A 27,849-nucleotide genomic window follows, 5' to 3' on the forward strand; every position below is an offset into this window, starting at 1 on the left:
AAGGCTGACCAGATGTCTGTGGGGATGAATGCCGCTCTCTCTCTCTCTGGCAGAGCTAGAATAATTTCAAACCCTCACCTTTTGATGGTTCCAATTGGTCTGGTTTTATTTAAAGAGGAAGAACATCTACATGATTCTAATCTATAGGAAACTTCACAGTAAATGTATGTCAGTCCATGTCATGCCTTGAGACTGTTGTAGCAGCAATAAAATGAAACATTAGTCCATAAGGACACACTTTCTGGTTGGAGGTATGGCAGATTCACATGCACCCAATGGGATAACAACAGCAGTGGGCCGAGTCCCTGCTTTCATGAGCTGATATGCTCAAATCATTTGAGCATTCCAGAAACATTAAGGCATTCCAGTAAGGGAATCCAGAATCCCTCTCACTACCCAGTTAGGAAAGATATGTATTCACAATCCTCAGAAGCTGACCTCAGAAGGGGTTCTCCTGGAGGTTGGAGCTTCTTTTGGTCTCCTAGGGACAATAAGCAAGCCCAATCTAGGAGTATAGCAAGTTGCTGTAATTTTCCATGCTCGTTCTGATGCTAGCTAAGATAGATGTTAATTCTTTGCCTTGCTCCCAGGAACTGCCTGATCTCTCTCTCTCTCTCGTGCTCACACACACTCTCTCTCTCTCACTCTCTCACTACCTGGTTTACAAGGTCCTTTATTTAAAAGGATTCCATGAACTATTCTATAAAGGTTTATGGCCACAGACATAGAAATACAGATGTACCCAGGACTCCTTATTACTGCACACCAAATAAGGGTCTCTAGAATAGTATGGTGCACTGGTTCTATTGAGCAGGGGCTACACAGACAATCTTTACAATTATTAGTTTAACACACAGGTGAGACCGCACCTTGAATACTGTGTACAATTCTGGTTGCCGCATCTCAAAAAAGATATAGTTACGATGGAAAAGGTACAGAGAAGGGTGACCAAAATGATAAAGGGAATGGAACAGCTCCCCTATGAGGAAAGACTAAAGAGGTTAGGACTTTTCAGCTTGGAGAAGAGATGGCTGAGGGGGGATATGATAGAGGTGTTTAAAATCATGAGAGGTCTATAACAGGTTAATGTGAATCGGTTATTTACTCTTTTCGGATAATAGAAAGACTAGGGGGCACTCCATGAAGTTAGCATGTGGCACATTTAAAACTAATCGGAGAAAGTTCTTTTTCACTCAACGCACAATTAAACTCTGGAATTTGTTGCCAGAGGATGTGGTTAGTGCAGTTAGTGTAGCTGTGTTTAAAAAAGGATTGGATAAGTTCTTGGAGGAGAAGTCCATTACCTGCTATTAATTAAGTTGACTTAGAAAATAGTCACTGCTATTACTGGCAACAGTAGCATGGAATAGACTTAGTTTTTGGGTACTTGCCAGGTTCTTATGGCCTGGATTGGCCACTGTTGGAAACAAGATGCTGGGCTTGATGGACCCTCGGTCTGACCCAGTATGGCATTTTCTTATGTTATATTAAGGCACCTCCCTAAGAACATAAGATATGCCATACTGGGTCAGACCGAGGGTCCATCAAGCCCAGTATCCTGTTTCCAACAATGGCCAATCCAAGTCACAAGTACCTGGAAAGTACCCAAAACATTAGATAAATCACAAGCTTCTATTGCTTATTAATTACCATCATAGCAGTTTATGCATTTATCCTCGAGGAACTTATCCAAACCTTTTTTAATCCCAGTTATACTAACTGCTATAACCTCATCCTCTGGCAATGAATTCCAGAGCTTAACTATGTGCTGAGTGAAAAATAATTTTCTTTAATTTGTTTTAAATGAGCTACTTGCTAACTTCATGGAATGCCCCCTGGTCCTTCTATTATCTGAGAGAGTAAATAACTGATTTACATTAATTAGTTCAAGTCCTTTCATGATTTTGTAGACCTCTATCATATCCCCCTCAGTTGTCTCTTCTCCAAACTGAACAGCCCCAACTTCCTTAGCCTTTCCTCATAGGGCAGCCATTCCATGTCCCTTATCATTTTGGTCACTCTTCTCTGAGCTTTCTCCAGTGCAGCTATATCCTTTCTGAGATGCGGCAACCAGAATTGCACACAGTATTCAAGGTGCAGTCTCACCATGGAGTGATACAGAGGCATTATGATATCCATTGTTTTATTTGCCATACCCTTCCTAATAATTCCTAACATTCTGTTTGCTTTTTTGATCGCCACAGCACACTGAGCCGACGATTTCAATGTATTATCTACTATGATGCCAAGATCTCTTTCCTGGGTGGTAACTCCTAAGATGGAACCTAACATTGTGTAACTTGAGCAAGGTTCATTTTTCCCTATATGCATCACTTTGCACTTGTTCACGTTAAATTTCATTTGCCATTTGGAAGCCCAGTCTTCCAGTCTTATTTATTTATTATTATTATTTAAGTTTTTTTATATACCAACATTCAAGACGATAGTCCCATCATGCAGGTTCACAAGAAACAGGGGTGCAAAGGTCCTCCTGCAGTTCATCACAATCCGCTTGAGATTTAACTATTCTGCTTCCTATCTACCTGATCTCTGACTGGCTGCCTCCAAAGATATATGCCCAGATGCACTGCTTCCACAGGCACACCCACAGCAAGCCCCACTCTTATAGGTATTTCCTTAGCATTTGCCATCTTTCAGACACATTCACAGCACAGGCCTCCCTATTCCCCACACCTTCTCAGACACATCCACAGCACTTGTCACTCTCACAGACATAGCAGCAGCATGTTGAATTCCAGAGCTGTAAATTTACTGTCTAGAATTATGAACCCGGATCCACAATTTGTGACATTCAACTTCTAGATAAATAGAATCCATGCTGGTAAGATCTGGACAAGGAAGATTAGCAGTTCAGAGTGAGTCTCAATATAAAACATCTAAATTCTGGAAGTATTTGATGCCTATCATTACTCTCTGGATATACAGAATTTAGTCAGTAAATTCTGGATGTATGAATCCAACCAAGCAGTAACAAAATGTATATTTATTTACTTACATTTGATATTCCGATCTTCCATTTAATAGCACAAGGTGTATTCCATTAAAAATAAATTAAACATATAATAATGTAATTCATTCTAGTAACACTTGGATCTCCCATATAAAATCTTTGCCATTATTAGATTTTTTTTTTTTTACAGAGCCAAACGTATACAAAGCAGAGCAGGACGGAAAATAAAACCAAATTACTGCAGGCGACTTTAACCACGTAGCACCAACAGGCAGAGCAGAATGAAATTAATTAGTTATTTAATTAGACGAGCAATAAATACTGGATTTATTACATTCCTTAGGATAATCTTTCAAGTTCCGAGTACATAAAATTTTCACCTAACTGTTCCAGTAGCCATAACAACTCGCCGCTGCCTGAGCCTTCCTGTCCCTACATCATTAGCCACACATCGCGTTAAAACTCTGCCATCGTGTCGTGTCGGGCTGATAACAAATGGACAGTTTTAAATCCATTTGCAACGCTCTTCGGGGGTTTTTTAAAGACACTAGCTTTTGTTTGTCGCCAGAAGAAACCTCGGGAATGATGAAGAATTATGAGGTACTGAGCCCCAATGGAAGAAATTCTGTGTGTGAGAGTATATATATATATATATATATATACACACACACACACACACACACACACACACACACACATACACACACAGTATATATCTCTCTCTATATATATCTACGTACTTATATGCAGACACACATTTTATCTTATATAAGATAGATAAATATTCATGTCACAAATGTTATACCCTAGGGTTTTTCTAAATTATTTCTTGTTTAACCTCACCTTGTTAGCATCTCTAGTACTTGATGATAACTTTTTAGTGTGACTTTATTACAGCTGCCACTTCCCTGCCCCCATACACACACCTTCTCCCTAAGGATGAGGAGGAGGAGGGAGGCAGAGTAGATTTTATTGCATCATAAATTAAAGGCTAAAATGCATAGCAGTTTATACATTTGTCAAAAAAAAAAAAAAGAGGAGAAAAAACTCCATTTAGATGTTAGGTTCCCTTTAGCAGATCTGTCATTGAGCTGAATGTGTTTAGAAATATCTGTGGTGTTTACAGTCAGATGGAGCCTAGAGACATAGGAAGAAACTTACAGACTAGCAGAGCTGAAAGATAGACGGGGATAGTAGAGGAAAAAAAAAAGCAGAATTAGATAATGCATGAAAGACTGAAGGAGAAGAATGGTGAGAACTGTGGCAAGCAGAGGAAAGGAGATGAGCAAGGAAGGATGAAAGGGAGACCGAGGAAAGCATCATTGAGGAGAAGGGTGTGAAAGAGAGAAAAAGAAACAAAGGTAGAAAGGAGCCATGAAAGGAACAGGGAAACAGAAGTAAGCTGTATGTGTTGAAAGACAATAAAGAGAAAGACCAATATTTTACCTGAAGATTTGGGTAAATTTACATTTTTAGCAGAAAGTATTTGAGCCTTCACTCACCCTTCCAAAAAAACCCTTCCAAGAGTCAGCCTCTCTCAGACAATTCAAACAACCATTATAGTAGAATTTACTTCCACACCACCTTCAATGTCTGTCAGAAGGATGAACAAATTATGGGGAAAAACAAAGTATAATAGGGACGTGCAGCCCCCAAATTTTTGGTTTGGTTTAGATTGAGGTTTTATTTTGTTTCAGGGGAGAGGATTTCATCTAGATTTGGTTTGTTAATTTTTTTTTTTTGGTTTGGTTTGTTTGCCAAACCTCACAAAAACTAAACAGAAACAAACCAGAAACAAACAAACAAAAAAAAATTGAACTGCTAAAAAAAAAAATAAAGGGCCTCTGGAGGCCATCCTGAGCCAAAAAGCAGCCCAGGCCCAGCACAGGAGCTTGACACTGAGACCCAGTCCCGGCACCAAGGCCCAACCAAAGGCCCGATCCTAGCACTGAGGCCAACCTGGAAGTCTGGTCCCATTGTAGAGGCCTAGGCCCAGCACCGAGGCCCGACCCTGAGGTCTGCTCTCGGTGCTGAAGGCTGTCCCGGCTCTTTGATCCAGCCCTGAGGCCTGGTCCTACCACCAAGTCCTATATTCGGTGGCAGAACCCAGTCCTGAGGCTTGGTTCCATCACTGAGGCTTAGGCATAGTGCTGGTGCCTGTGTCTGAGCCTATGCCCGGTTCCAGGGCCCAGTCCTAAGGCCTGCTGCTATCACTGAGGCCTCGGCTTAGGCCTAACATTGGGGCTTGACCCTGAGACCTGATCCCATCACAAGACTTAAGCCCAGCACTGAGGTCTGGTTTCATAACTGAAGACCAGGCACAGAATCAAGGCCTGGCCCCGAGGCCTGGTCCTGTTGCTGAAGCCTAGGCATAAGCCCAGAGCCAGGGCCTAGCTCTGAGGCCTGATCCCATCACCAAGGCTTAGGCCTGAGCTCGGTGGGCTAGGACCAGGCTTCCTGATGTTTTCTTCTTTCCAGAATCTTCAAAAAATGACACCTTCTTCCTGAAGGATATCAGTGGAGTGATGTCACTGCTTTACCTTCCTCTGGAGATGATGGTACCCTTTTAATGTATGTCCATTGAAGTGTACAGCCATATATCAAGATGTTGCCTTCCACTCCAGAGAAAGATACAATGATGTCATTCCAGCACTAATCTTCAAGCAGACAGTATAATTTTTGAAGATCCCAGGCAAAAGAAGATATTGGGATACCTGTTCTTAGGCTTCCAGATCAGGCCTAAGCCTCAGCAAATGGACTAGGCCTCAAGACTGGGCCCCAATACTAGGACCAGGGTTAGGCCTCAGAGCTGGGAGCAGGCCTCAGGGCCTGGCCCTAGCACCTGGCCTAGGCCTCGCTAATGGAACCAGGCTTCATGGCCAAGTCCAAAGCCAGGTCTAGCACATGTGGCCAGCACCGAAACCTTGGAGAAGGAACCAGGCCTCTGCACAAAGCTCTAGCACCAGACCTAGGCCTTGGGGCTGGGACCAAGCCTTAGTGCCAGGCTCTGTCTGATCCTGCCAGATTCCCATTTTTGTTTTTTCTAAATACAGCAAATATGAAAATATCCAAACTTTTTCAGGTATTTTTGTAAGAGGCTATTTTCAATTTGCTCCATTCAAAATGAACCAAAAATTGCCTCATTCATTGCATTTTTTTTGCATTCTTTAAAAATGAATACATATCTCTAAGCATAGTATAAAATCTGCATAATCTGGAATTCCTCTTGATAGGTCCAGGGACAGGGCTTACAATTGCAAATTAGTAGAGAAGCCCTGGAAAGAATCATTCATGGGGATTAAACACTGCTCTCACGCTAGAAGAGGGAAATCCAGTTAAGGCAAGGTTTATATCCACTGATGAATTCATCAACAGGAAAACCATATACATTCTCATCTCAGGAGAAGATTATCCACCTAGGGCAGGGTTAGAGTCCATTTAGAGAATGAGTGAGGTGAAGCTTGGAGCTGAATGAACACCTGAATGCCCCTTGGCATGCCCCTTGGCGCGTCCCCGTTGTTTATTAACACAGAACTCTAATTTAAACAAAGTAAGCCCATCAAAACTACCACGGAAAATCAGCTACAAACAGCGCTTTACAGCTCAAGCTCCACCTCCACCTCCACACAGAAACCTCATCCGCAATGCATTTCCTCAGTACAACGATGCAAAGAAATTAAACTCCAACCCAAATCCCATACAAAGATGGACATATTTCCGTACTTGAGCCATCGCGAGAGACACAGAAATTTAATAAAAATACTACTGAACAAATCGGTAAAACATATGATCTTCTTAACTTTCTTCCTTATTAATGCTCAATCACTAACCAAAAAATTCATGATCATCTCGGACATCATACAAGAAAAAAACCCAGACTTCTTCGCCATAACAGAAACATGGCTCAAAAACACAGATCATAAAATAACAAACCAATTAACAAGCACAGATTACAACCTATTCTCAATCCCTCGTAATTCACGCCAGGGAGGAGGAATACTATTAATCATAAAAAAGCATTTTGCAATGAAGCCAATCCCGCACACACTCCTGAAACAATATGAAATAACTATATTTGACTCAGAAAACCTGCAAATCTGCATTGTATACTGCCCCCCTAAACTTCTTGAAAACGATCTATCCCATCTCCTGGAATTCCTCATCAGAAACATCAGCCTGAAGAAACCAACAATCATTCTTGGCGACTTCAACCTCCACACTGACGTCACCCCTCAATCTCAAACATGCCAAACCCTGCTAGACGCCCTTTCTTCCCTAAAATTCACTCAACAGGTGACAAACCCAACGCACAAAGCCGGCCACACCCTTGACCTGATATTCACTAATGAATTCATATCTAACACGATAATATCGCACACACCAGTCCCCTGGTCAGATCACCACCTCCTTCACTGCAAATCTCAAGCAAACTTCACCAACACCGGTAAAATGACCGAACCATGCACCTTTACCTACAGACCACCCTCCCAACCGGACCGCCTTCAACAAGAACTAGGAAAGAACCTAGCTAATCTAGATCTATCCAGCATAAACAGTGCCACCCAATCATTTATTTATTTATTTATTTATTTAGCATTTTTTTATATACCGAGGTAGAGCAGAGTTACGGTTTATCATGGCACCAACTCACAACAGAAACCGCCAACAACATATATAATATAATTGTATTTATGTTTTTGTTAATAATTTAACTTTTATTAATGTTGTTTAGCTTTTTGCTTTGTTTAAAATTATTTCATTATTGACGTTTAAATGTATTAGACTAAGGAATTTTACTTCCTGCTTATTCTGTTTCATTGTAAACCGGTTTGGTATGCATTCCATGCAGGAAAATCGGTATAAAAAAAAAAAACCACCTAAAAATAAATAAATAAATAAACCCAGAAAGAACAAAGATGATCAACAACAAAAGAGAAATAATAAACCCCTGGTTCAACTCACAATTGAGAAACTCCAAATCCACCTTAAGGAAAAAGGAAAAAGAATGGGGAAAAAACAAATGCCCATCAACTCTCGAAAGATACCGAACACAGCTGGTGTGCTACAAAAAAATGATTAACAACACCAAGCGAGAATTCTACAGCAATAAAATAAAAAACTCCCCTAACAACGCTAAAGCTCTCTTCAACATAGTAAATAATCTGATATCAAGCAACAATATCTGCCCAACACCCAAAGACATGAACCTTAGCCAAGAGCTCGCTCAGTTTTTCAAAAACAAAATCAGCAATATTACAAAAAATTTCGACAAGACCTCAAGCACTAATGGCCTACCAATCCCCAAAAATACTACAACCTGGTCCACCTTCGAACTCATTTCAACGATTGAAGCAGAAAAACTTATCAGAAAATTAAACCTAGCTCGCCTTGAATTCGACACAATTCCAATTCAAGCATTAAAAGATATTGTACATATTACCACGCCACCCATCTCCTCAATAATTAACAAATCCCTTGAAGAAGGAGAACTCCCTGATAATCTAAAAGTCGCAACAGTTAAACCCATACTAAAGAAAAAGCATCTTAGCACAGATGACCTCAACAATTACCGACCTATTTCAGTCCTACCTCTACTAGCCAAACTGACAGAGAAAGCTGCCCTCAAATAGCTCAACGAACACCTCGAGACCAACAACATAGTAACATACTACACCCCAAGCAACATGGCTTTAGAAAGAATCGGAGCACAGAAACATCACAACTCAACTTTGCTAATACTATAATTAGAGGTTTTGACAATGGCCAAAAATGTATCCTCATCCTACTCGACCTCTCCGCTGCATTTGACATGGTTGATCACAAAAACCTAATCCACAGTCTAGCCAACATCGGCCTCACTGACAAACCCTCACTGACAAAACCCTCACTGACAAAAACCACTGACAGAACCCTCGACTGGTTCACATCCTTCCTTAAAAATAGATACTTCAAAGTAAATATTAGCAACCACTGCTCTGATCCCATTCCCCTTGAAACTGGAGTTCCCCAAGGATCAGCCTTGTCAGCCACATTATTCAACATATATCTTACCCCCCTCTGCCAACTTCTCACTAGCCTTGGCATAATATTCTATATGTACGCCGACGACATACAATTAATTATACCCATAACTGACACCATCGAAAACGCAATGAAAACCTCAGCTACATACCTCAACACAATAAGAAATATGCTACTATACTTGAAGCTATGTCTTAACATGAAAAAAACTGAGTATATACTACTCGAAAAAAAACCCAAGATGGAAGCAACACAAAATACACAATACAAATAGATAACTCACAAATAAAGCTAAGTAACAACGTGAAAGACCTTGGTATTTGGTTAGACCCTGAGCTGAACCTCAAAAAACACATAGCAATGAAAATCAGAGAAGGATTCCACAAGCTTGCAATACTCAAGCACCTAAAACCCCTACTATACCAATCTGAATTCAGAACTATTCTTCAATCTCTCATTTTCACCAGCTTTGACTACTGCAACTCGCTTATGACAGGATTACCCAAATCTACAACCCGCCCACTCCAACTACTACAGAACGCAGCAGCCAGAATACTAACAGGTCACAAAAGATCAGACCACATCACCCCAATCCTAAAAAGCTTACACTGGCTACCAGTGAACAAAAGAATCGAATATAAAACTCTGACCTTAATACACAGCGCAGTCCACAACTGGGAGAGCACAGCCCTAAATAACATAATTCAGATGCATGTCCCGCAACGCAACACAAGATCAACAAACAAACTAAAACTCGACATCCCAACAATGTCAACAGCCAAACATACTACAGTACGAAACAAAGCCATCTCCGTTGCATGGCCCCTCCCTATGGAACGCACTCCCAGATCAATTAAGACTACAAGGCAACAGCAAAACATTCAAAAAAGACCTCACGACCTGGATTTTCAGACAAGCCTTCAAAGACGGAAACGGTTAATCTACCCATCTCAATCAACACCCATATATACTTGGATACTCTAAACTATCTGTCATTCATACAATACATAAATTTATGTTCTTTATAACCATATATCGATACATCCAATTCACCACTAGAAGATATGCCAACCTGATCATACTTACACACACTATCCTGAACTATTCCCCAACGTCTACCATTCTGAGGTTTACTATTCCTTGAACAACCTGTGCTCAGGTTACATTGTTACAGTTAATCTTATTATGTTACCTTGTTTGATATCTGTGTATACTATACCATCTCCTTCTATACTATGACAACATGTTAGACTTTTATACTATGATCTCATCTTATTCTATTCCACCTTATTTAACCACCGGTTCTGCCAGTGTACAGTATTGCATTTATATAGTTTCTTCTCTTGTACCGCGTTGTTCCAAATGTAAACTGGAGTGAAGGCATCTAGCTAAACTTTGGTATATAAAAACGATTAAATAAATAAAGAAAGAAAGAAAGAAAGAATGAACACCCTTATCATGTTGAAAGAGGAAAGGGAGACTAAAAGCAGTTCCCATCTCATGAGAAGTCAACACATTAAGGGCATGTGGGAGATCTACTATTAAGGCTACTGGTTAACAACCAGAATAGCCTCTATTCTGGTAGTTAACCAGGAAGAAAGAAGTCACAGGATGCCTGGATTTATTCCAATCTCAGTCCCATAGCCCAGGGCATTGTATTTTTCCAATAGGGGGAGGATAGTACTCTAAGGCCAAATATGTAGGGGTGATCCTCTCTCTCTCTCTCACCTGGGGAGTTCTTTTTCCAAACTATATGTAATGACCACTGGAGTTCATTACCAATATTGCTCTGGTAACTCCTTTAGCTAGGGACAGACATTTTGGTAATTGTGGGGAGGTGCCATTCAGTACATCCTCTTTCTTTGAGGGTGCTGGGATGGCCATTCTCTGGAAAGAATATAAAAGCAGCTCTCTACTGAGAGACTGCGAGCAGTGCAGTTTTAGCCTTCTTTGCATTTGGGGGCCCCTTGGACTCAAGTACCACCTACCTGCAGTTCCTGGGCAAGTTCAGGGAAGCTGCCTCTGCAGTCCATATCTTGGCCGCAGGGTGGTTTCTCTGCGTTGTTTTCAGGATTTTTTCCATTTTTCTTGGTTAGGAGTCTGCGAGACCCCTGGGTGTCGCTTAGGGAAAGGTCATGGGGAAACCTCTCCCTGGGAGGCCCAGGATAAGGAAGATGTGCCCCTCTGCAACCTCTTGTGAAGACTGGGGAATGGTGGTGACCTACAGTTGATGTCTCCCAGTGTTTGAACTCAGTTTTTGGGAAGAGAAAGTTTGTTAGAAGAACTGGAAGGAAGATTTTTTGCTGCTCCTTCCTGCTGTAAGAGGTACATCAAAAGCTGTGTGTTCCAGGTGGATCCCTTTCATCGTGGGATTCAGATGTGTGAGAGAGAGAGAAATCAAGATAGATATTGAAGAGGAGAACTGTGGGCAAGCCTAATTTGAGACCTATTGAGAACACTCACGAGTCCTCACCCCTGGGGAGGAAGCGGGATTCTCTGTGCAGAAACTGTGTTATCTATTTTTTTGCCAGGGTGGAGGGGATTTTCCTGCCCAGACAAGGATACCCTGCCCGCTTGGGAGGCTGAGGATTCCCTGCCCTGATAGTAAGAGACTCTTGCACAGATAGAGGACTGTAAACTGGAAAGATCAGCTGTGGTGCTAAGTAGGGATGTGCATCCGTTTTCCACGGATTTGTAATCCGCAACTTATTGTTTGCTATCTGTTAAATACGTGGGGAGGCGAAACGCATCACGACCCCCACGTATAAAACAGATATCCGTTTTATTCGGCCTCCTAAATAAACATTTAAAACCCCCACCCTCCTGACCTCCCCAAGATTTACCAAAGCTCCCTGGTGGTCCAGCGGGGAGTCAGGAAGCCATCCCTGCACTCATTTGCGGTTTCCTCACGGCGCCGATAGCCTGTGTCACAGGGGCTGCCGGTGCCATTGGTCAGCCCCTGTCACATGGTCACCGGCGCCATCTTGTGCTCCTACCACGTGACAGGTAGGTCATGTGGCAGGAGGTCGTTCCGAGACCCTCGTTGGACCCAAACGGAACTTTTGGCCAGCTTGGGGGGGCCTCCTGACCCCCACAAGACTTGCCAAAAGTCCAGCGGGGGTCCGGGAGTGGAGGTGCGGAGGAGCACGTGACGCCGGCGTCACTCCGCTCCGGCGTCACGTGCTCCTCCGCGCCTCCGCTCCCGGACCCCCACTGGACTTTTGGCAAGTCTTGTGGGGGTCAGGAGGCCCCCAGAAGCTGGCCAAAAGTTCCGGTTGGGTCCAACGAGGGTCCCGGAGTGACCTCCTGCCACATGACCTACCTGTCACGTGGTAGGAGCACAAGATGGCGCTGGTGACCATGTGACAGGGGCTGACCAATGGCACCGGCAGCCCCTGTGACACAGGCTATCGGCGCCGTGAGGAAATCGCAAACGAGTGCAGGGATGGCTTGCTGACTCCCCGCTGGACCACCAGGGAGTTTTGGTAAGTCTTTGGGGGGGGGGGGTTACATTTTTATTTAGGGAACTGGAAAACGTATTGATGGATCGGCAACTTATGGAATTTTCCATACTTCCGCATGAAACGGAATCGGCCATCCACGAATACGTATCCCGAATGCGACGAAAACTTTTGGCCTGCACATCCCTAGTGCTAAGGACTATTTTTGAACTGTGCCATCTACTCATCTATTCATCTTTAGTAAAGTTTGTTTTTGGACACTCAGGTCTGGTTCTACGTTGTTTTATTGGCACTTGCAGCACTCACAGTTGAAAGAACGTGTCCTTTCCTGGGAAAAAGATAATATCAAGGTACCCCTGTCTCGCCAGGCCCTGAAGGGAGATTCCTTTCTCACCACCAACAAAGGATTCAGGCCTGAGGAAAGAGCCTGGGAAAGAGCCTGTGTGAGCCAGCCCTGAGAAATGCAAATACTTTTATGACTCCATTAGTGTTAAGTCAGCACTGGGAGATGGGGTTTACATATGTAGAAGAGATGCGAGTAAGTACCAAATATATAATCTGGATGATTAGGATGGGTGCCCAAAAAAAACGTTACTGTATAAATTCTTCAAAAGCAAGTTTGTGGCACTATATAAACTAGTTCTTGACACAGCAACTTGTTACTGCAGTTCTCCAACTCTACTTTATCTGTGCATGTGTCCCTTAGTTGATGGAGTCTGGGACAAAATTCGCCCTCTCGGGTATGGAAAAGTAAGCCTTCCATATGGGCAAGGTTATTCCTAGTTATGGACAGAAATCTCCTTCCCAAATACTGGAGATCAAAAAGCTATCAAACACTGCATAGTTCTCATTTGTAATTCTTCCAGGGGAAGATATGGAATGGAGGTCTTCAGATGTAACAAGAAATAATACAGTTCTCCTTTTTGGATGATAAATGGGATCTTTTGGATGAAATGTCCAGGCAGCAGGGAACAATCAGCTTTTCCAACTTCCCCCCTCTCTCGGGCAAGAAAAGTGGCAGTAAAATGCATCCTTCAAAATCCACGAGAAGCAAAATCTTTACACAAATTTCCAAAACTGGAACTTGCTTATAGCAGGTCACCACCAGCTACCAACCAACCATGGCTTGTGAGATGGAGTGGGCAGATTCTTCCATACCCTGGCCACTCCAGACAAGGAACTTCACCATAAACCCTTCCTAGGCCAGAAACCAGGGATCTCGCAAGAAATTCCAAATATCATCAACATCAAAGGATCTGAAGACTAGAGGCAACCCAACCAGATGGATAATATACTGGAAGGGGGTTAAATCTCCCACCTATCTTGGATGCAAAACAGTGAGGCCTGGTGCTTGGAGTAGGCAAAACCACAAACTACAAAAAGCTCCTTCTCCCATAAATCTCCAAACAGAAAAGCTACTGCCATACAGATCTAAGACTCAGCCTGCTTTCATGTAACCAGGGGGGATACCCTCTCCAGTAGCCTCTCTGGAGGGGCTGTTCCAGAAAGAGTGTGCCCCTCCCTCCTCTACCTAAATACAACTCCTCGCCAGGGTCTGGAACTAGGGCCATCTAGTGGTTATCCCAAAGGGATGCCACAACCATACGAGAACAAATCTCATCTCTCTCTTATGCTGATTGGATGCATGCTCTTCATGCCCATATTCTCTCTTTAATTATCTGAGTGTGTTTATTTGATTTAAACAATCCATTTTCAATTCATCCCCGACAATGCTCACAGCTGTTGAAGTTTGGTTTAGACTTGGAAGAGGAAATTCTGGCCATTTTCAGTACTTTGTACAACTTTGCAGACAAGGTTCTGTCCTTAGGCCAAGCTAGAAATCAAAAAACTATTTGAGGACTTTGTTCCCAGATCCAGTACAGTCCTATCAGGCCGATACAGTCAGGTGCGGTAGAAAGAGGTGCGTTAGTGCCGGGAGCACCCGCGTTTGCTGCAAGCACAGTCTGGATCACATACCGCTCGATACAGTATTTAAATGGCATGCATATGCAAGCCGCGTCCAACGCGCGTCCATGAAGCACAACCCATTTTACTGTATAGGTGCTATACAGCGCCTATACAGTATCCTGGTACCTGTCATTTCAAATGTCATTTGAAATGACAGGTACCAGGAAGTGGATCCCAACTTTAAGCAAAAGAAAACCTAACAACCTAAAATCCAATGCACCGGGAAAGCCACTCTTCAGATCGCGACTAATCCCATCCCCCAGCCCTCACTCACCTGCCCTGGCCACGTCCATGGGTGCCGGTCTCCGGGGTAGCCCCAGTCCTCTCTCCCATCCTCCCGGGGGCAGCCGGCGGCGAGAGCGAGAGCAGCCCGGGGCGGATCGCGAGGCGGCTTCCAGCAGCCCTTGCCGGCAGTGGTGAATGGGCGCACGCCGTGACTTCTGACGTCAATGCAGAATAAAGTGCAACAAAAGTAAACTTAATGCATGTGAATGACAAACAGTCCTCGCTCCCGAGGCGCGCACCGCGGCTCCCCTGCCTCGCAGGGGCAGCTGGCGGCGAAAGCGGCTTCCAGAAGCCCCCGCCGGCGAAGGTGGATGAACGCACGCCTGTACGTGCAATTTGGGCGCTCAAGGCAGTGAAGGCGCATGAGCGCACGCCGTGCGTGACATCACGGCGTTCGGTCATGCACTTTCACTGCCTTGAGCGCCCAAATTGCACGTACAGGCGTGCGTTCATCCACCTTCGCCGGCGGGGGCTTCTGGAAGCCGCTTTCGCCGCCAGCTGCCCCCGGGAGGCAGGGGAGCCGCAGTGAGCGCCTCGGGAGGGGGGGAGAGAGAGGACTGTTTGTCATTCACATGCAGTAAGTTTACTTTTGTTGCACTTTATTCACATTTGCTTTAATAACATGCCGAGTCGATTTTGACCGGAGCCTGCCTATTGCTGTCTCTCTCTGCCGGGGCTTGCCTGACGCTCCACACTAACACAGGGGTAAGGGTAGGCGGTAAATTAGCAGGTTAAACACGCGGCAAAACAACAGGTTAAAAAGGCGATAATCAGGGCACACGTTACTGTATGGGAGGGAATAGCTAATCCGATTGTTTACATATCATATACATGCCGCGGGCGGAAAGGGTTTCCCGTTGATTTAAAGAAGTGGTAAGGATGGGTTAAAAGGGATAGTGAATCGCGGGTTGGACTAACGCGGCCAAATTGTGAGTAGAAAGCGGGTTAGAAGCAGGCTAACCGCGGCCACACTTTACTGTATCGGCCTGCTAATCAGGGTGGGTAATCCTAAGCATGCTTGACAGTCTCCTTTTAATACATTGCTTGGGTTCGCTCTTCCTAATGTTCACATAATTGCCAAGCCCTTAGATTACTGCTGTTGCCATTCATGCTGTGGACTGAAACCCTCCAATGACCTCAAGGCTCAGGGGAACATTCTTTTTCATGGACAGGTTTTCAGATTTCTCAAAGTCAACAGAATGCTAGGACTTTTCTAAAATAAAATAAAAAAAAAATATATATATATATAAATCGGACTTTCAACTGTCAAGCAGGCAATTAAAAACTATAATGTTAGCACTTTTCTTGTTTGTGGACAGAATGTTGCTAATAAATCAAACACTGGTGCTGACAAGCCTGAAATCTATAAAAAAAAAAAAGAAAGAAAAAAAAATATCTCCCCATCTAAAATTCTTCCTGCTATGAGATTCATGTTCTGTACTATTCTATTAATCCCCAGATGTAGAGAGATACAGGAGGTCTGGTGATCTCAGGACACCTCCATTTGAAGACCAAAGATTTTGCAGTCCACTTTTACTTTTCATGATCAGGCTACAGTCCTAGAATGCTGCTGTGATCAGAACATCCTGTCCACCATCATCAGAGGTAAGGCAATCACAGGCTTGTTAATGCCGTGCTACACTCTCCTCACTCTATTGTCTTTTTACCTTTGATTCTATCTCTATTATATGGTAGGGGTGGGTAACTCTGGTCCTTGGGGACCCCAAACTGATCGGGTTTTCAGGATATTCCTAATGAATATGCATGACTTGGATTTGCCTACAGTTGAGACAATGTGCAAGCAAATCTGTCTCATGCATATTCATTAGAGATATCCTGAAAACCTAACCAGTTCGGGATCCTCAAGGACAGGAGTTGCCCACCCCTTCTCTATTGCATCCTGAATCCCAACTCTGCTCTACAGTCTCATGATCTCTGATCCCAGCAAAGCCAGTACTTTCCTAGTTAACTGACCTCTGATCCCAGTCTTGTTGCTCCCATCTTAGACTTCTGATCTCTGATGCTAGCCTAACCAGTCTTAACTTAAAGAGACTATAAGAAGAGTTAAGAAAACAGTAAATCTGGGCTTCTGAATCTTGACCTGGTGACTCCATAGTCAGTCAGGTTTTCAGAATAGCCACAATGACTATGCATGACATAGATTGCATATACTGGGTCTCCAGTGTATGCAAATTGATCTCATACATAGTCATTGTGGATATCATGAAACCCAAATAGCAGTCGGGTCAGCAGGACCGATTTGGGAAACCCTGCTTTAAGTAATGCTAACTTAAAATGTATTGATCTGTATTTCCAATGCAACCAATCTGGCCCTACATTTTCCTGATCTTATCTTGCCCTACTCTTGGACAATGTTTCCCTAATCAGTCTGTTTTTCAGAAGATAGATTTGAATATGCTAGGTCTCCAATGTATGCAAATATACCTCATGCATATTCATTATGGATCTCCTGGAAACCAGACCAATTAGGTGGGCCTCCAGGATTTGGCTGGGAAACACTGCCTTCGAGCACTCATCTCTCAACCTAGCCTGACCAATCTGATCTGGTCTCATTCCAAGGGCTTCTAGTCTCTCTCAACAGCCACCGGGTGAAAGTGGAGTTTTCTTCCAAATGAGGCTGGGATATGGCACAATGGAGAGAAGATTTAGGTGGGTTCTGTATTTCTGTAAAAAGATAGCAAAGAGAAGAGATGGTTGACACATGCAACATTCCTTTTCATGAGTAAAATGCAGCAACAATCAATGTCAGAGTCCTAGACCCCTGTCATACCAAAGCAGTCTAACAAGGTATGTGTCTTACTGAGCCATCAAGGAGCTGGACTGAGACAGCACAGTGCATGAGATGAAACACACGTCAGGAGAAGTGACATCTGTAGAACCTGTGATGCCAGATCTCTTTGTCCCTGTCAGAATGGGCCAGCAGGCCAGCCGAGAGTGCTGTGGCACACAGAAGGGAGATCCCCAGGCCAAGCTGTCAAAGCAGTCAGAGTGAAACAACATAACAATGGAGACCTTCACATCACTGAACAAGGACAGGACAGTTTAAAATAAGACAAACAGAAAGCTGTTGGAGGAGGTAGCAAGGACACATAGCAAGAAAGAGGCAGAAGGAGGAAAGAAGAGAAGGCTTTACATGGAGGAGTATCATTCCTGTCAAATGCTTTAGTGCACTGTCACTTCCAGAAGAGGTTACTTCCTGGTCACCCCAGGCTTCAGAGCACAGGATTTGCAAAACCTGCCCTACCCTGCCCTTCTCTAGATTGCTGTAGATGAGAATATGACACAGTCCCTGCACTGGACTCACACGGCTCTCTGGCTGCAGAGTTGGCCTTTGAAATTGCATCAAGTCTCCGTCTGAGTCCCAGGCTCCAGCTGTTAATATTCTATTCTGCAGATTAATTAATCTTCCTAGTTTTAGATACATTAATTACTTGGTGACTCACTCCATTGTTGTTTCTTCATTTTTTTTTAAAGTTACGTTATGCTATAAAAGCACTCACCCTGTCCTACTCTCCTTCCCTGCCTTCCACATTTAAACCATTGGCGTTCATTGTTAAATTTAGAAAAACCCAAACTAAGCCAGAATAACCCAGAAATATCCCTAAAACACTTCTCAATGATCTCCAGTGATCATATGGCTTAAATAGTAAAAGTATTACTGACATATTTAAATAGCAATTATATATCACAGCCAGTTTATTGCAAAACGTGCAAAATAAGTCACAGAGCTGCAAGGTCCTTTCCCCAAAGAGCTCACAGCACAAATCTGAAGATGAGGAGTTTAGGTGACTTTCTCGCGGTCACACAATGAGTGCAGGATAAAGAAGGAGAACTGGGGTCTCCAGCTATGTGATCTGACACACCGTCGTTGGCTGGCATATTCACTGGGCCCAAAGCAGCAGCAAAACAAGCAATACATGGGGCTTTAAATTCAAGGGTCAGCCCGAAGACCTGTGATGCATATGAAAATATGAACTTAAGAAGTGCAATGCTGGATCAGATCAAGGTCCAGCAAGCCAGCAGCCAGTCCAGGCCACAAATACCCAGCAGATGCCCAACAGTTCATCTACTTTTTAGTATCTCACTCCCAGGGATAAGCGTTGACTTTCCCAAGCCTACCTGGCTAATAACTGTTTATGGACTTTTCCTTCAGAAACTTGTCCAAACCTCTTTTGAACCCCACTTTGTTAGTTGCCTTGACCACATCCTCTGGCCACAGATTACAGAAGTATAGTGCTACCTCTCCACTGCCTCCCCCTCCCCAACTCCAAAAATCCTGTGCTGTTTCTCCTGTAACGCTACTACCTGCCACTGCCAGGGACCCATGCTCCCTGTCTCTTTGCTTTATGCCTCATCCTCACTCCTCTCTAGCTTTCTCAGCTTCCATTTCTTCCCTTCATTGCCTGCTCTTCTCTTCACTCCTCTGTACATTCTCACATCTTGCAATTCATCAGCTCTTCCGCTCCATCTTCCTCTCTCTTAACTTTCCAGCACTTTTCATTATCTCCTGTTTCTCATCCCCTCCACTTCCTTCTACTAGCTCTCCATCTCATCCTCCTTTTCCCATCCCTCCAGATTTCTTAACCCTTGCCTCCACCAACTCTCCATTTCTCTCTCCCTCTCTTCCCCATTCATCCTTTGCCTCTTTCCCTAACATCTCTTCCCTGCCTTTTTCCCCTTTCCCAGCATCTGTCCCCCTTCCTCCCTTCCCAACATCTGCCACCTGCTTCTTGCCCCCTGTTTCTCAGTATTCACATCCCGCCTCTTTTATCTGCTTAATCATTCTTCTTCAGCTAATGTAAGTAGTAGGATTCCATCCTTCCGTCGTCAACCACTCTGCATCGTCTGTGCCGGAAACACAAGCATTTTCAAAATGTATGGGTTGGTATTTCCCAGCAGCTGATACCACAATGCATCAGATCATTGGCCAGAAAATGCCAACCTGTGACTTCTGAAATTGCTTGCTTTTCCAGCACAGACGATGCAGAGTTGTTGGGAGCAATGGGATGGGCTCCTACCGTTCTCTCTTCCTGCCAGGGCCTGGAGGAAGGATGGGAGCATAAAGGGAGAGGGGACCAGCCTCATGCCAGTTCCGGTCCCCATAAAGGATTGCCACCAGTTGTTGGAAGGCCTGGCGATGGCACAGAGGCCTGGGTCAGGCAGTGTGATTTGCCGCATGCTCAATAATTGCGGTGTATGCTGTGTGGCCATTTCTGCGTTCATCTTGCAGGGACCTCTGATTTGATACCCAATGCAAATCTATCTCATTGTGGGTATCCAGAAAACCAGACTGGTTAGGTTTGCCTACAGGACAGGACTGAGATCCACTGATGTACAGGCATGCACTAAAGATAGTGTTTACATTTGGAAAACAAAACAAAACAGGGAATGTTAACAATATTTCCTGTTTCATTTCATTTGGAAAACAAAAGGAGAGAAAACCAAACAAAATGTTCATTTTCTTTCATTTCCTCATTGAGCAGCCACCAGATCCAGGCTGTGTCCCCCACTAATCCTTGCCCCCGCTGCAAAAAATTAATACAATTAGAGAGAACTCCGAACCCCCCCCCCCCCCCCCCCCCAATGCTTCTTACCCTATCATTGAACTTTAAAGTTCAAACGACTCACCGGGTCTCAGTATTTCAAAATATCTTTATTGATTTTATTTAGATGTTTTAGCTAAGGCCTTTTCATTGTAGCTCAAGTTATTTCCCTGTCCCTAGAGGGTTCACAATCTGATAGTGAGATTCATCATTCTGCTATATTTATATTTATCAAACAAGAGTAATAAGACCCAAAAAGAAGCAGAAATCAAGAATTCAATATAAAAATATATATTCTGCTGTAACAAAGGCTCTAGTCATATCCTTTAATAAAGATTTACAGTGACCATCATATAATGTCTCTGGTGCTATTAGACTTATTTGATAAAGCCTTTAGAGCCCGAGAACTTGGTATCTTTAAGTGCTGTTGGCTTATTAGTCAAGCCTTAAAGCACTACGATCAGTTTAATCATCGGTCACTGTGTCATTGTCGTGGCTGTGGCTGTCTTAGCTATGATTAACAATGTTTCAGAATGTGCACAATTAAAACATATATAATGTGCACATCTCTTTAATCTGGTCCTGTAGGACTAATATCTTATTAAAGGATATGACTAGAGCTTTTGTTACAGCAGAATATATATTTTTACATTATATTTATATTTATAGCAGAAAGATGAGCCACGGTAAAAAAAAAAAAAAGGGCAGAGGGCGAAATTGTGCGACCGGCTGCATCGCGGCGGTGCGTTTCGCCTTGCGCAGTTGCGGATGGGCCGCACACATTTGCACCCATAGTGCCACGGGAAAAGGTGGTGTTATTTCCTGCAGTGCTGCTGGCGGCGCCATAACCCTGCCTAAACCCCGCCCATGCTCCTCCCCTTCCCCTCATTTCAATAATACCGCCATGATGTGGCAGTTCTCACGTACAATAGGGCATTATCGCAGAAGATAAGCCCCTAACGCACGTGATAAGGCCACATGGCGTTTTGATAAATGACCCTGTTAAGTTAGTACCGGAAGCAATGGAGCTTGCCCAAGGTCACAAGGAGTGGCAGCAGGATTTTAATCCTGGCTTCCCTGACCCATTGGGGGCAGCACCATACAATAAATGGTACTGGTCCCAGGGCCAGCTGGCTCTATTTTGAAATATCGACCCAGCAGGGCACGAGGTCCTGTTCCGTTTGAACTTTAAAGACCAATGATGGGGTAAGAGGTCTCAAGGCGGTGAGAAGAGGCCCAGGGGGGCCATGCAATTTTTAATTTTTCAGGCATTGGGTTTTCTTCAGCAGGTAATGGTTTTGTTCTGGGTTTTGTTTTTTTTTCCATTGGTGATGTTTCAAATAAAGTGAAACAAAATTAATTCCCCCAAAACAAGTACCTCCCACCCCAAAAAAAAAAAACCAAAACAAAAGAAAAAAAATATATAAACACACACCCCTACCATGCACTCATGGATCTGAAAAGAGAAGGAAGCTTAGATATTGTTTTGCACTGCCACTTTCTGGCCAGCTGGTTAGAGAATCTGTTACTGTACTCCCCAGGAGGAAGGGGAGAACACCAGATGAAATAAACCTCAGTAATCGTAACGAAACACAACTGACCAGTACGCCAAAGGTCTGCGTTATCATCATTATTATAGTCCTAGAGGAAGCAGAATTACAAAACAAACGAGCAGGAAAATGTAGGAAAAAGCGCATTAAATTATTGCTGATCTGTAGTCCTGCCTAAAACACTTTCCTTGGCTTTCATTCGTTGGGTCCCTTTGTCTCACTGAGGATGTAAGGAGACATCTACACGTTAGAGCCTCTGGGGAAATAAGGAGTGTAGCCTGGTAGAGAATTAAGAACAAATTGTATTTTATCTTTGAAGCCAAAACAAACAGAAAGTAGAAAGGGGACCAATGCAGAAGAGAGGGGGAGAGGAGGAGGCAACAAGACTCATTTATCAAAGGTGCTGCTTTTCTGGCTTCCATTATCGCCTGGAAAGGCTCCTTCTGGGCTAAGGACACAGCAAGGACAACTTTATTTACAATACAAATTAAAGCAGTCTCCCCCCCCCCCCTCCTCTGGATCTGGACTGGTCCGCAGAACCAAGTGCCTGAACATTAATTCAAGCCAGGTACTTAAAGCCCTGCTGTGTTCTCCCCTCCCTCCAGCCCTCTCTCTCTCTCCCCTCTCTACTTACTTAAACATACACAAATCTCACATTCCTATTCATGGAACCCAGTGGCTGTGTAGAAAAATGCAACTGTGCTCTAAACAAAGAAAGGAAAACACAATGAAAACAAATAAATGATGTTAACATTGATTTCCTAAGTCTGCAACGGACAAAGTTCTTTACCACCACCACCACCACCACTGTTACCATACCTACCTCAACCAGTAAGTTCCAGCCCTATTATGCACAATTAGTACCCACAGCCATATCCACTCACACCTCCATAACATCCACAGCATATTCACACATGGCATACTACATGCTTATAAAAATATAAGAACATAAGATATACCATACTGGGTCAGACCAAGGGTCCATCAAGCTCAGTATCCTGTTTCCAACAGTGGCCAGTCCAGGCTACAAGTACCTGGCAAGTATCCAAACATTAAATAGATCCCATGATAGTAATGCCAGCAACAAGCAGTGGCTGTTCCCTATTGATAATTAATAACAATTTATGGACTTCTCCTCCAGGAACCTATCCAAACATTTTTTAAACCCAGCTACACTAGCTGCCTTAACCACATCCTCTAGCAATGAACTCCAGCGCTTAATTATGCGTTCAGTGAAAAAAGAATTTCTTCCGATTTATTTTAAATGTGCTATTGCTAACTTCATATATACTTAGACACAAACTTACATACACACATACTTAAGATAGCAGGGGCAATTTTTACTATTCATGTGGAGTTTGCAGGCCTGTAGGCAGACCTGCAAGCAACTTTTCAAATGGAAATTCCTTGTGGAGTTTTTCTTTCAAAATTCCAGGACCTGTGGTGCCGCAGGTGACTGGCTACCCGCTAATATTTTAGGTGCAAATTTGCCACCATAACGCACAACAGAATGCCCACTTTGTTCTTGTCGTACCCACTCCCACACAGGAGGAAGAGGTTAGTTTTACCTGGGTGAATGTTTAGTTTCCCAGGTAAAATCTTTTGAGATTTGCCATCTACACAGACACATCTGAAGCAAGGACCTACACGGAAAGCGCAGGTCCTGCAATGTTTTTATTGTTATTCTGCTGAAAAGGATCATAAACTGGAGAAATTCAAGGATAGTGGACACAGTCACACTTTTCCACTCCCCCCACATGTAAGTACATTCATTCACCACTCACTCCAATTCCGCACGCTCACACTATTCTCTCACCCTCACACGTCCATATAGCTATACTCTCCTGTCACACACATTCTGTACACTCACAACTTTCCATCACCCCCATACAAGCATCCATATTCTCTTCTAATGCATATTCTGTATACATGGGAGTGAGCAAACTGGGGGGGGGGGGGGAGCCTGAAAACTCCTGAAGTGTGGGCCCAATCAAGGAAGATAATATGGACATCCAGGACCACACTCGGTCTCCACTCCTCTTTCACATTCCAATAACCACAAAACACCTTGTTTGGGTAAAATAAGGCCGCAGCTTTATTAACCTGTAGGCCCGAGCCAAATATAACATATTAACAAGTGCGGTTTCAGCTTCCAACCCCTTAGACCATCCGCTGCTCCCCCCGGCAGGAATAGTCGCTACCAGCCTCCGGCTCAACAATCCGGCTTGCCCCCACCGGGTTCAGACTCCCGCCACCTGCTTGCAAGGAGCCGACCCGGGTGGACTCCCGCCGCCAACTTGCAAGGAGTCCAGCCGGCCAACTCCCGCCACTTTCTAGCAAGGAGCTCCTCCTCGACAACAGCCCCCTCAGTTGTCACCACCATCCTTACGCTGAAACCCCATTTTAACAATCAACCAAAACATAACTATTAAGGCTCGGGCCATCCGCACACTCCCCCACACAGCTGCGACAATAAACGGAGCACCCCAACCTCCTAAACAGAAGGGAGGGTGGGAGGGATTCGCCCGCGCTGCTGCTGCTGCTGCCGCCCCAGAGCTCTCTCCTGCGCGCGCTCGCGATCCTCGTGCTCCCCCCTCCTTTCTCCACCCCTTCGGCCAGCCGGCCAATCAGGGCCGCCGCTGCCCTGGCAACACGCCCCGCCCCATCACTACCTTCCTTGCCTTCCTTCTTGTTCCTCCCCCCCCCCCCCGCCTGTCCCCGGCCTTCCCATGACCTGCCTCCGCACGCCCTTTACCCCTCGCTTCCCCCCCCCTAGCCCTTGCACCTTCTCCCCCTTTTCCCCGAACCGCGGTGTCTCCGAGTGGGCCTGGGCCCACATTATCCTGCCCGAGCGGACACGGGGTCCACTCGGGCTTCCATAATATGGACATCCAGGACCACACTCGGTCTCCACTCCTCTTTCACATTCCAATAACCACAAAACACCTTGTTTGGGTAAAATAAGGCCGCAGCTTTATTAACCTGTAGGCCCGAGCCAAATATAACATATTAACAAGTGCGGTTTCAGCTTCCAACCCCTTAGACCATCCGCTGCTCCCCCCGGCAGGAATAGTTGCTACCAGCCTCCGGCTCAACAATCCGGCTTGCCCCCACCGGGTTCAGACTCCCGCCACCTGCTTGCAAGGAGCCGACCCGGGTGGACTCCCGCCTCCAACTTGCAAGGAGTCCAGCCGGCCGACTCCCGCCACTTTCTAGCAAGGAGCTCCTCCTCGACAACAGCCCCCTCAGTTGTCACCACCATCCTTACGCTGAAACCCCATTTTAACAATCAACCAAAACATAACTATTAAGGCTCGGGCCATCCGCCAAAGACACGGGCAGCCCCTGCCACGTGACCCCCAAAGATGCGGCCTCACAGAAGTGGAAATAGATATCCACCAGGACCTCTTGAAAGATGACCAAGAAAGATCCATCCCCCCGAAAGGACAGAGGAACTCTGTCCTAGCCAAGCAATCGCGCGACTGACCCCCACGACCATGTGCGGCAAATATGCCGCCCCCCCCAAGCGGGCCCACCCGGAACCAATTTGCTGGTTAGCCTTGGCGCGGCACCTCCACCCACTGACCCGCTCCGACTCCACTGGTCGGATAACCAAGTCCACCCACACGAATGGTGGCCGGCAGCAGCAATGATATTGTCATCAAATCCTTCCGGACGATGCAGATAAATTGCTTGCCTGTCATCCGTCCCCAGTCATTCCCCCTTAAATGGACCACCAGCACCTGCGGCGGGTCCCTACGCTCGCGCTCCCGCCGAACCCCGGGAAGTAACTCGTCCCACAACAGCCCCCTACACCCCAGCCAATGCACCCAAACCCCCCCTGCAGGAAAGATCCAGATGGGTCCCATATGGTCCTCCGCAGGCGTGCCGGCAACCCCAGAAGGTATAGGAATGTCCAATGATCCATAGGGACTTCCCTTCGGCCACCGCACCTGCAAGGAAACAAGCGTTAGAAGCCCCTCAGCAGAGCCCCAGCCCCGAGACATAACCCTGAGACTCCTGCGACCCCCAGCGGCCGATCCTCTGGATGACGCCCCCCCCCCCTCCAGGCCCGCCCCCACCGCGGACGTCGCTGCGCCTATCCGAAACGAATGCGTCCCGAAATCACGCGCAGCAAAGCCAGCACCTACCAAGGCTTGCCGCAGCCCCAATTCAAACTAGTACTTCGTAAGCGGACAGGAATCCCCGCGGACCAAAACCCCCCCGCCCCAAGCAGCCGAAGTCGACCGTAACGCACCACATTAGCCCCCGGGCGCGACTGCAGCCCCAGCACCTCCGAAGGACTACGGATACTCCCCAACCCCGCTGATCCGTGTTAGAGCGCGGGACGCATCCCACCACGGAGCAGCCAGTCACCACCACGTGCCGAGCCAGCAGCCCCGGGTAGTCCGTACCAGTCGCCGACCTGGCCACCACTTCATTCGCCCGAAACGTCCCGTAGAAGGCAAAACGAATGCCACCGGAAACGGCCCCGACTCGTAAGCGGACGAGCAGATCCCCGACCGTGCTTCCCACAAACGCAGCAGGACCTCGTGCGTGATCGACCGACGCCTGTCCGGTCGCCTCCCCCCCCCCACCCACCACCAACCCGCCAGCACCCGCCGGACCACAAACCGCCCAGACGGAAACCCCACCCGTGGGCCCGCATGAAAAAGGAAAACCCCACCAGCTACCGACCTACCGCCGCCCGCCACGGGCCCGCCCCCCGCGTCCATTCCAGAAACCACACCGAGGCAACAGCCGGCACCGGGCCCCCCCCGCCAACCTGAGGAAAACAGGAACACGGCCACTTTCCTCGCCCCCCCCCCTCGTAACCCGATTAGCGCACCAGAAGACGCCCACACGTCCTACCACCACGCTCTCCGGACGTGCAGCGCCACCACTACGGGAAACAGTTCCAGAAACGTGATATTTTGGCAACCCGACCGCCACCCAGTCAGCAGCCATGCGGCCACACACCCCGAACCTTGGAATTACGCCCTGAAACCCGCCGACCCAGCTGCGTCCATGTAGATCTCCAAATCATGGGCAAACGCTGACCGGAATGCCAACGCCGTCCCAATGAATTGCTTCAAGAATGCGTCCCGTCCTCGCAGGTCCGCTCGCAATGTCGTGGTCAACCGAATCCTGTGACGACGCTTCCAGACACCCACCTCGGCGTGCGAAAGCCTCCACAAGAATACCCAAGCCCCAGGAAGCACCCCGCAGGCGAAGTTGAGGCTGCCCACCCAGGATTGCTGTTCCACCAGCGTCAGTTGGTGTCGAGGCAGCGCACCTCGCACTAGGCCCCGCAGCCGCTTGACCTCGGCCGCCAGCAGCCCCGACACCCTGGCACCCGAGTCCAGTTCGAACCCCAGGAAAACTAGCCTGGCGCTCAGACCCCCCCGCCTTCGCCGCCGCGAGCGGAATCCCAACCTCCGCCGCCCCACTGTGGAAGCGGCCCCAACCCCGCTGACACTCCCCCGCCCCCGCCGGGCCCACGACTAGAAAATCATCCAAGTAGTGAACGAAGACCCGGGACCATGCCCGCCTGCTCACCACGCGTTGAAGAAATGCCGAACGCTGCAATAGAGGCCCACGCGAACGATCCGCCCGTAAGCATGCAGTTGTCCGCAAAAGACGCCCGGCATTCACCTCTCAGCCCTCCGGAAACGAGAGGTTGGGAAGCAATCGAAGCGTACCCACCTCCCGCTTGGGAATCATCGCCAAAGGCGCCAGCTCTAGGTCAGGGAATGGGGAACCCAAACGGGCCCGCGATTCACCCTAACGCTAGCTCCGCCCGCAGCAGGTCCCGAACCACCTCAACCAAGCGCCGCACCAAAGGGCAATTGGCTCCCCCCCCCCTCCCAGCCCTGTACACGGAATCCGAAGCCCCCCCGAGACACCCCCCCCCCGCAATCGCCCCGCCGCTTCCCTTTCAGCTAACACTCCGCCAGGGAAGCAAATCGGCAAGGCGGATCAGCGTTGCCGCCCTGCCCCAACCATCACCTGCCGGGACCCCTGATGGC

This window comes from Rhinatrema bivittatum, chromosome 8, assembly GCF_901001135.1.
Source record: "Rhinatrema bivittatum chromosome 8, aRhiBiv1.1, whole genome shotgun sequence".
Taxonomy (NCBI): domain Eukaryota; kingdom Metazoa; phylum Chordata; class Amphibia; order Gymnophiona; family Rhinatrematidae; genus Rhinatrema; species Rhinatrema bivittatum.